Source organism: Engystomops pustulosus, chromosome 1 (assembly GCF_040894005.1).
Source record: "Engystomops pustulosus chromosome 1, aEngPut4.maternal, whole genome shotgun sequence".
Classification (NCBI taxonomy): Eukaryota; Metazoa; Chordata; class Amphibia; order Anura; family Leptodactylidae; genus Engystomops; species Engystomops pustulosus.
The window spans coordinates 192,290,031-192,301,365 of record NC_092411.1 but is presented as its reverse complement, the minus strand read 5'-3'; the positions used below and the strand labels follow the sequence as shown (position 1 = coordinate 192,301,365).

Genomic DNA, 11,335 nt, shown 5'->3' with positions numbered 1-11,335 from the left:
ATTTAAGAGGAAACTAAGAAACTGTTTCTTGTAAAAGGACTGCCGCCTGAACAGGGACTTGAACCCTGGACCCTCAGATTAAAAGTCTGATGCTCTACCGACTGAGCTATCCAGGCTCTGAAAAAGCTCACACTGAGATAGAAAAAAATACTGAGGTTAAATGAAGGAGAATATAAGGTCCTCATAGTCCATTAACGGCAAAATGAAAAGTTCTTGATTTCATAAATACTTTGGAGTATTACTGTTGAAGTTGTTAGAGATCTTCATGCAAATGGACATAATCACTCAATCAAGAAATATATGCTAAACTTCCACACTGTAAATATGGTTTTAAAGAAACATCAAAGATATAAATGTATCTATTCTCAGTGAGTTTACAATGTCCCTAGATCTTTAACATACAGTAGCCAAACTTTCCAAAGGACGTAAATAGAATTTGATGGCATCAAGGTACATATTTGAAAGTATAATGTCATACTTAAAGCTGTCTACTGCTTCCTTTATTAACATGTCAATTTAAGAGGAAACTAAGAAACTGTTTCTTGTAAAAGGACTGCCGCCTGAACAGGGACTTGAACCCTGGACCCTCAGATTAGAAGTCGGATGCTCTACCGACTGAGCTATCCAGGCTCTGAAAAAGCTCTCACTGAGATAGAAAAAAATACTGAGGTTAAATGAAGGAGAATATAAGGTCCTCATATTCCATTAACGGCAAAATGAAAAGTTCTTGATTTCATAAATACTTTGGAGTATTACTGTTCAAGTTGTTAGAGATCTACATGCAAATGGACATAATCACTCAATCAAGAAATATATGCTAAACTTCCACACTGTAAATATGGTTTTAAAGAAACATCAAAGATATAAATGTATCTATTCTCAGTGAGTTTACAATGTCCCTAGATCTTTAACATACAGTAGCCAAACTTTCCAAAGGACGTAAATAGAATTTGAAGGCATCAAGGTACATATTTGAAAGTATAATGACATACTTAAAGCTGTCTTCTGCTTCCTTTATTAACATGTCGATTTAAAAGGAAACTAAGAAACTGTTTCTTGTAAAAGGACTGCCGCCTGAACAGGGACTTGAACCCTGGACCCTCAGATTAAAAGTCTGATGCTCTACCGACTGAGCTATCCAGGCTCTGAAAAAGCTCTCACTGAGATAGAAAAAAATACTGAGGTTAAATGAAGGAGAATATAAGGTCCTCATAGTCCATTAACGGCAAAATGAAAAGTTCTTGATTTCATAAATACTTTGGAGTATTACTGTTGAAGTTGTTAGAGATCTTCATGCAAATGGACATAATCACTCAATCAAGAAATATATGCTAAACTTCCACACTGTAAATATGGTTTTAAAGAAACATCAAAGATATAAATGTATCTATTCTCAGTGAGTTTACAATGTCCCTAGATCTTTAACATACAGTAGCCAAACTTTCCAAAGGACGTAAATAGAATTTGATGGCATCAAGATACATATTTGAAAGTATAATGTCATACTTAAAGCTGTCTACTGCTTCCTTTATTAACATGTCAATTTAAGAGGAAACTAAGAAACTGTTTCTTGTAAAAGGACTGCCGCCTGAACAGGGACTTGAACCCTGGACCCTCAGATTAAAAGTCTGATGCTCTACCGACTGAGCTATCCAGGCTCTGAAAAAGCTCTCACTGAGATAGAAAAAAATACTGAGGTTAAATGAAGGAGAATATAAGGTCCTCATAGTCCATTAACGACAAAATGAAAAGTTCTTGATTTCATAAATACTTTGGAGTATTACTGTTGAAGTTGTTAGAGATCTTCATGCAAATGGACATAATCACTCAATCAAAAAATATATGCTAAACTTCCACACTGTAAATATGGTTTTAAAGAAACATCAAAGATATAAATGTATCTATTCTCAGTGAGTTTACAATGTCCCTAGATCTTTAACATACAGTAGCCAAACTTTCCAAAGGACGTAAATAGAATTTGATGGCATCAAGGTACATATTTGAAAGTATAATGTCATACTTAAAGCTGTCTACTGCTTCCTTTATTGACATGTCAATTTAAGAGGAAACTAAGAAACTGTTTCTTGTAAAAGGACTGCCGCCTGAACAGGGACTTGAACCCTGGACCCTCAGATTAAAAGTCTGAAGTTCTACCGACTGAGCTATCCAGGCTCTGAAAAAGCTCACACTGAGATAGAAAAAAATACTGAGGTTAAATGAAGGAGAATATAAGGTCCTCATAGTCCATTAACGGCAAAATGAAAAGTTCTTGATTTCATAAATACTTTGGAGTATTACTGTTGAAGTTGTTAGAGATCTTCATGCAAATGGACATAATCACTCAATCAAGAAATATATGCTAAACTTCCACACTGTAAATATGGTTTTAAAGAAACATCAAAGATATAAATGTATCTATTCTCAGTGAGTTTACAATGTCCCTAGATCTTTAACATACAGTAGCCAAACTTTCCAAAGGACGTAAATAGAATTTGATGGCATCAAGGTACATATTTGAAAGTATAATGTCATACTTAAAGCTGTCTACTGCTTCCTTTATTAACATGTCAATTTAAGAGGAAACTAAGAAACTGTTTCTTGTAAAAGGACTGCCGCCTGAACAGGGACTTGAACCCTGGACCCTCAGATTAAAAGTCTGATGCTCTACCGACTGAGCTATCCAGGCTCTTAAACAGTTCTCACTGAGATAGAAAAAAATACTTAGGTTAAATGAAGGAGAATATAAGGTCCTCATAGTCCATTAACGGCAAAATGAAAAGTTCTTGATTTCATAAATACTTTGGAGTATTACTGTTGAAGTTGTTAGAGATCTTCATGCAAATGGACATAATCACTCAATCAAGAAATATATGCTAAACTTCCACACTGTAAATATGGTTTTAAAGAAACATCAAAGATATAAATGTATCTATTCTCAGTGAGTTTACAATGTCCCTAGATCTTTAACATACAGTAGCCAAACTTTCCAAAGGACGTAAATAGAATTTGATGGCATCAAGATACATATTTGAAAGTATAATGTCATACTTAAAGCTGTCTACTGCTTCCTTTATTAACATGTCAATTTAAGAGGAAACTAAGAAACTGTTTCTTGTAAAAGGACTGCCGCCTGAACAGGGACTTGAACCCTGGACCCTCAGATTAAAAGTCGGATGCTCTACCGACTGAGCTATCCAGGCTCTGAATCAGTTCTCACTGAGATAGAAAAAAATACTGAGGTTAAATGAAGGAGAATATAAGGTCCTCATAGTCCATTAACGGCAAAATGAAAAGTTCTTGATTTCATAAATACTTTGGAGTATTACTGTTGAAGTTGTTAGAGATCTTCATGCAAATGGACATAATCACTCAATCAAGAAATATATGCTAAACTTCCACACTGTAAATATGGTTTTAAAGAAACATCAAAGATATAAATGTATCTATTCTCAGTGAGTTTACAATGTCCCTAGATCTTTAACATACAGTAGCCAAACTTTCCAAAGGACGTAAATAGAATTTGATGGCATCAAGGTACATATTTGAAAGTATAATGTCATACTTAAAGCTGTCTACTGCTTCCTTTATTAACATGTCAATTTAAGAGGAAACTAAGAAACTGTTTCTTGTAAAAGGACTGCCGCCTGAACAGGGACTTGAACCCTGGACCCTCAGATTAAAAATCTGATGCTCTACCGACTGAGCTATCCAGGCTCTGAAACAGCTCTCACTGAGATAGAAAAAAATACTGAGGTTAAATGAAGGAGAATATAAGGTCCTCATAGTCCATTAACGGCAAAATGAAAAGTTCTTGATTTCATAAATACTTTGGAGTATTACTGTTGAAGTTGTTAGAGATCTTCATGCAAATGGACATAATCACTCAATCAAGAAATATATGCTAAACTTCCACACTGTAAATATGGTTTTAAAGAAACATCAAAGATATAAATGTATCTATTCTCAGTGAGTTTACAATGTCCCTAGATCTTTAACATACAGTAGCCAAACTTTCCAAAGGACGTAAATAGAATTTGATGGCATCAAGGTACATATTTGAAAGTATAATGTCATACTTAAAGCTGTCTACTGCTTCCTTTATTGACATGTCAATTTAAGAGGAAACTAAGAAACTGTTTCTTGTAAAAGGACTGCCGCCTGAACAGGGACTTGAACCCTGGACCCTCAGATTAAAAGTCTGATGCTCTACCGACTGAGCTATCCAGGCTCTGAAACAGCTCACTCTGAGATAGAAAAAAATACTGAGGTTAAATGAAGGAGAATATAAGGTCCTCATAGTCCATTAACGGCAAAATGAAAAGTTCTTGATTTCATAAATACTTTGGAGTATTACTGTTGAAGTTGTTAGAGATCTTCATGCAAATGGACATAATCACTCAATCAAGAAATATATGCTAAACTTCCACACTGTAAATATGGTTTTAAAGAAACATCAAAGATATAAATGTATCTATTCTCAGTGAGTTTACAATGTCCCTAGATCTTTAACATACAGTAGCCAAACTTTCCAAAGGACGTAAATAGAATTTGATGGCATCAAGATACATATTTGAAAGTATAATGTCATACTTAAAGCTGTCTACTGCTTCCTTTATTAACATGTCAATTTAAGAGGAAACTAAGAAACTGTTTCTTGTAAAAGGACTGCCGCCTGAACAGGGACTTGAACCCTGGACCCTCAGATTAAAAGTCGGATGCTCTACCGACTGAGCTATCCAGGCTCTGAATCAGTTCTCACTGAGATAGAAAAAAATACTGAGGTTAAATGAAGGAGAATATAAGGTCCTCATAGTCCATTAACGGCAAAATGAAAAGTTCTTGATTTCATAAATACTTTGGAGTATTACTGTTGAAGTTGTTAGAGATCTTCATGCAAATGGACATAATCACTCAATCAAGAAATATATGCTAAACTTCCACACTGTAAATATGGTTTTAAAGAAACATCAAAGATATAAATGTATCTATTCTCAGTGAGTTTACAATGTCCCTAGATCTTTAACATACAGTAGCCAAACTTTCCAAAGGACGTAAATAGAATTTGATGGCATCAAGGTACATATTTGAAAGTATAATGTCATACTTAAAGCTGTCTACTGCTTCCTTTATTAACATGTCAATTTAAGAGGAAACTAAGAAACTGTTTCTTGTAAAAGGACTGCCGCCTGAACAGGGACTTGAACCCTGGACCCTCAGATTAAAAATCTGATGCTCTACCGACTGAGCTATCCAGGCTCTGAAACAGCTCTCACTGAGATAGAAAAAAATACTGAGGTTAAATGAAGGAGAATATAAGGTCCTCATAGTCCATTAACGGCAAAATGAAAAGTTCTTGATTTCATAAATACTTTGGAGTATTACTGTTGAAGTTGTTAGAGATCTTCATGCAAATGGACATAATCACTCAATCAAGAAATATATGCTAAACTTCCACACTGTAAATATGGTTTTAAAGAAACATCAAAGATATAAATGTATCTATTCTCAGTGAGTTTACAATGTCCCTAGATCTTTAACATACAGTAGCCAAACTTTCCAAAGGACGTAAATAGAATTTGATGGCATCAAGGTACATATTTGAAAGTATAATGTCATACTTAAAGCTGTCTACTGCTTCCTTTATTGACATGTCAATTTAAGAGGAAACTAAGAAACTGTTTCTTGTAAAAGGACTGCCGCCTGAACAGGGACTTGAACCCTGGACCCTCAGATTAAAAGTCTGATGCTCTACCGACTGAGCTATCCAGGCTCTGAAACAGCTCACTCTGAGATAGAAAAAAATACTGAGGTTAAATGAAGGAGAATATAAGGTCCTCATAGTCCATTAACGGCAAAATGAAAAGTTCTTGATTTCATAAATACTTTGGAGTATTACTGTTGAAGTTGTTAGAGATCTTCATGCAAATGGACATAATCACTCAATCAAGAAATATATGCTAAACTTCCACACTGTAAATATGGTTTTAAAGAAACATCAAAGATATAAATGTATCTATTCTCAGTGAGTTTACAATGTCCCTAGATCTTTAACATACAGTAGCCAAACTTTCCAAAGGACGTAAATAGAATTTGATGGCATCAAGATACATATTTGAAAGTATAATGTCATACTTAAAGCTGTCTACTGCTTCCTTTATTAACATGTCAATTTAAGAGGAAACTAAGAAACTGTTTCTTGTAAAAGGACTGCCGCCTGAACAGGGACTTGAACCCTGGACCCTCAGATTAAAAGTCTGATGCTCTACCGACTGAGCTATCCAGGCTCTGAAAAAGCTCTCACTGAGATAGAAAAAAATACTGAGGTTAAATGAAGGAGAATATAAGGTCCTCATAGTCCATTAACGGCAAAATGAAAAGTTCTTGATTTCATAAATACTTTGGAGTATTACTGTTGAAGTTGTTAGAGATCTTCATGCAAATGGACATAATCACTCAATCAAGAAATATATGCTAAACTTCCACACTGTAAATATGGTTTTAAAGAAACATCAAAGATATAAATGTATCTATTCTCAGTGAGTTTACAATGTCCCTAGATCTTTAACATACAGTAGCCAAACTTTCCAAAGGACGTAAATAGAATTTGATGGCATCAAGATACATATTTGAAAGTATAATGTCATACTTAAAGCTGTCTACTGCTTCCTTTATTAACATGTCAATTTAAGAGGAAACTAAGAAACTGTTTCTTGTAAAAGGACTGCCGCCTGAACAGGGACTTGAACCCTGGACCCTCAGATTAAAAGTCGGATGCTCTACCGACTGAGCTATCCAGGCTCTGAATCAGTTCTCACTGAGATAGAAAAAAATACTGAGGTTAAATGAAGGAGAATATAAGGTCCTCATAGTCCATTAACGGCAAAATGAAAAGTTCTTGATTTCATAAATACTTTGGAGTATTACTGTTGAAGTTGTTAGAGATCTTCATGCAAATGGACATAATCACTCAATCAAGAAATATATGCTAAACTTCCACACTGTAAATATGGTTTTAAAGAAACATCAAAGATATAAATGTATCTATTCTCAGTGAGTTTACAATGTCCCTAGATCTTTAACATACAGTAGCCAAACTTTCCAAAGGACGTAAATAGAATTTGATGGCATCAAGGTACATATTTGAAAGTATAATGTCATACTTAAAGCTGTCTACTGCTTCCTTTATTAACATGTCAATTTAAGAGGAAACTAAGAAACTGTTTCTTGTAAAAGGACTGCCGCCTGAACAGGGACTTGAACCCTGGACCCTCAGATTAAAAATCTGATGCTCTACCGACTGAGCTATCCAGGCTCTGAAACAGCTCTCACTGAGATAGAAAAAAATACTGAGGTTAAATGAAGGAGAATATAAGGTCCTCATAGTCCATTAACGGCAAAATGAAAAGTTCTTGATTTCATAAATACTTTGGAGTATTACTGTTGAAGTTGTTAGAGATCTTCATGCAAATGGACATAATCACTCAATCAAGAAATATATGCTAAACTTCCACACTGTAAATATGGTTTTAAAGAAACATCAAAGATATAAATGTATCTATTCTCAGTGAGTTTACAATGTCCCTAGATCTTTAACATACAGTAGCCAAACTTTCCAAAGGACGTAAATAGAATTTGATGGCATCAAGGTACATATTTGAAAGTATAATGTCATACTTAAAGCTGTCTACTGCTTCCTTTATTGACATGTCAATTTAAGAGGAAACTAAGAAACTGTTTCTTGTAAAAGGACTGCCGCCTGAACAGGGACTTGAACCCTGGACCCTCAGATTAAAAGTCGGATGCTCTACCGACTGAGCTATCCAGGCTCTGAATCAGTTCTCACTGAGATAGAAAAAAATACTGAGGTTAAATGAAGGAGAATATAAGGTCCTCATAGTCCATTAACGGCAAAATGAAAAGTTCTTGATTTCATAAATACTTTGGAGTATTACTGTTGAAGTTGTTAGAGATCTTCATGCAAATGGACATAATCACTCAATCAAGAAATATATGCTAAACTTCCACACTGTAAATATGGTTTTAAAGAAACATCAAAGATATAAATGTATCTATTCTCAGTGAGTTTACAATGTCCCTAGATCTTTAACATACAGTAGCCAAACTTTCCAAAGGACGTAAATAGAATTTGATGGCATCAAGGTACATATTTGAAAGTATAATGTCATACTTAAAGCTGTCTACTGCTTCCTTTATTAACATGTCAATTTAAGAGGAAACTAAGAAACTGTTTCTTGTAAAAGGACTGCCGCCTGAACAGGGACTTGAACCCTGGACCCTCAGATTAAAAATCTGATGCTCTACCGACTGAGCTATCCAGGCTCTGAAACAGCTCTCACTGAGATAGAAAAAAATACTGAGGTTAAATGAAGGAGAATATAAGGTCCTCATAGTCCATTAACGGCAAAATGAAAAGTTCTTGATTTCATAAATACTTTGGAGTATTACTGTTGAAGTTGTTAGAGATCTTCATGCAAATGGACATAATCACTCAATCAAGAAATATATGCTAAACTTCCACACTGTAAATATGGTTTTAAAGAAACATCAAAGATATAAATGTATCTATTCTCAGTGAGTTTACAATGTCCCTAGATCTTTAACATACAGTAGCCAAACTTTCCAAAGGACGTAAATAGAATTTGATGGCATCAAGGTACATATTTGAAAGTATAATGTCATACTTAAAGCTGTCTACTGCTTCCTTTATTGACATGTCAATTTAAGAGGAAACTAAGAAACTGTTTCTTGTAAAAGGACTGCCGCCTGAACAGGGACTTGAACCCTGGACCCTCAGATTAAAAGTCTGATGCTCTACCGACTGAGCTATCCAGGCTCTGAAACAGCTCACTCTGAGATAGAAAAAAATACTGAGGTTAAATGAAGGAGAATATAAGGTCCTCATAGTCCATTAACGGCAAAATGAAAAGTTCTTGATTTCATAAATACTTTGGAGTATTACTGTTGAAGTTGTTAGAGATCTTCATGCAAATGGACATAATCACTCAATCAAGAAATATATGCTAAACTTCCACACTGTAAATATGGTTTTAAAGAAACATCAAAGATATAAATGTATCTATTCTCAGTGAGTTTACAATGTCCCTAGATCTTTAACATACAGTAGCCAAACTTTCCAAAGGACGTAAATAGAATTTGATGGCATCAAGATACATATTTGAAAGTATAATGTCATACTTAAAGCTGTCTACTGCTTCCTTTATTAACATGTCAATTTAAGAGGAAACTAAGAAACTGTTTCTTGTAAAAGGACTGCCGCCTGAACAGGGACTTGAACCCTGGACCCTCAGATTAAAAGTCGGATGCTCTACCGACTGAGCTATCCAGGCTCTGAATCAGTTCTCACTGAGATAGAAAAAAATACTGAGGTTAAATGAAGGAGAATATAAGGTCCTCATAGTCCATTAACGGCAAAATGAAAAGTTCTTGATTTCATAAATACTTTGGAGTATTACTGTTGAAGTTGTTAGAGATCTTCATGCAAATGGACATAATCACTCAATCAAGAAATATATGCTAAACTTCCACACTGTAAATATGGTTTTAAAGAAACATCAAAGATATAAATGTATCTATTCTCAGTGAGTTTACAATGTCCCTAGATCTTTAACATACAGTAGCCAAACTTTCCAAAGGACGTAAATAGAATTTGATGGCATCAAGGTACATATTTGAAAGTATAATGTCATACTTAAAGCTGTCTACTGCTTCCTTTATTAACATGTCAATTTAAGAGGAAACTAAGAAACTGTTTCTTGTAAAAGGACTGCCGCCTGAACAGGGACTTGAACCCTGGACCCTCAGATTAAAAATCTGATGCTCTACCGACTGAGCTATCCAGGCTCTGAAACAGCTCTCACTGAGATAGAAAAAAATACTGAGGTTAAATGAAGGAGAATATAAGGTCCTCATAGTCCATTAACGGCAAAATGAAAAGTTCTTGATTTCATAAATACTTTGGAGTATTACTGTTGAAGTTGTTAGAGATCTTCATGCAAATGGACATAATCACTCAATCAAGAAATATATGCTAAACTTCCACACTGTAAATATGGTTTTAAAGAAACATCAAAGATATAAATGTATCTATTCTCAGTGAGTTTACAATGTCCCTAGATCTTTAACATACAGTAGCCAAACTTTCCAAAGGACGTAAATAGAATTTGATGGCATCAAGGTACATATTTGAAAGTATAATGTCATACTTAAAGCTGTCTACTGCTTCCTTTATTGACATGTCAATTTAAGAGGAAACTAAGAAACTGTTTCTTGTAAAAGGACTGCCGCCTGAACAGGGACTTGAACCCTGGACCCTCAGATTAAAAGTCTGATGCTCTACCGACTGAGCTATCCAGGCTCTGAAACAGCTCACTCTGAGATAGAAAAAAATACTGAGGTTAAATGAAGGAGAATATAAGGTCCTCATAGTCCATTAACGGCAAAATGAAAAGTTCTTGATTTCATAAATACTTTGGAGTATTACTGTTGAAGTTGTTAGAGATCTTCATGCAAATGGACATAATCACTCAATCAAGAAATATATGCTAAACTTCCACACTGTAAATATGGTTTTAAAGAAACATCAAAGATATAAATGTATCTATTCTCAGTGAGTTTACAATGTCCCTAGATCTTTAACATACAGTAGCCAAACTTTCCAAAGGACGTAAATAGAATTTGATGGCATCAAGATACATATTTGAAAGTATAATGTCATACTTAAAGCTGTCTACTGCTTCCTTTATTAACATGTCAATTTAAGAGGAAACTAAGAAACTGTTTCTTGTAAAAGGACTGCCGCCTGAACAGGGACTTGAACCCTGGACCCTCAGATTAAAAGTCTGATGCTCTACCGACTGAGCTATCCAGGCTCTGAAAAAGCTCTCACTGAGATAGAAAAAAATACTGAGGTTAAATGAAGGAGAATATAAGGTCCTCATAGTCCATTAACGGCAAAATGAAAAGTTCTTGATTTCATAAATACTTTGGAGTATTACTGTTGAAGTTGTTAGAGATCTTCATGCAAATGGACATAATCACTCAATCAAGAAATATATGCTAAACTTCCACACTGTAAATATGGTTTTAAAGAAACATCAAAGATATAAATGTATCTATTCTCAGTGAGTTTACAATGTCCCTAGATCTTTAACATACAGTAGCCAAACTTTCCAAAGGACGTAAATAGAATTTGATGGCATCAAGATACATATTTGAAAGTATAATGTCATACTTAAAGCTGTCTACTGCTTCCTTTATTAACATGTCAATTTAAGAGGAAACTAAGAAACTGTTT

General features: G+C 34.6%; 1 non-coding gene across 1 annotated transcript; it reads right to left on the bottom strand.

Moving 5' to 3' along the window:
• Positions 1 to 557: 557 nt before the first annotated feature.
• TRNAR-UCU (transfer RNA arginine (anticodon UCU)) lies at positions 558 to 630 on the bottom strand. Its single transcript has one exon. It is a non-coding gene; the product is annotated as a tRNA-Arg (tRNA).
• Positions 631 to 11,335: the final 10,705 nt, after the last annotated feature.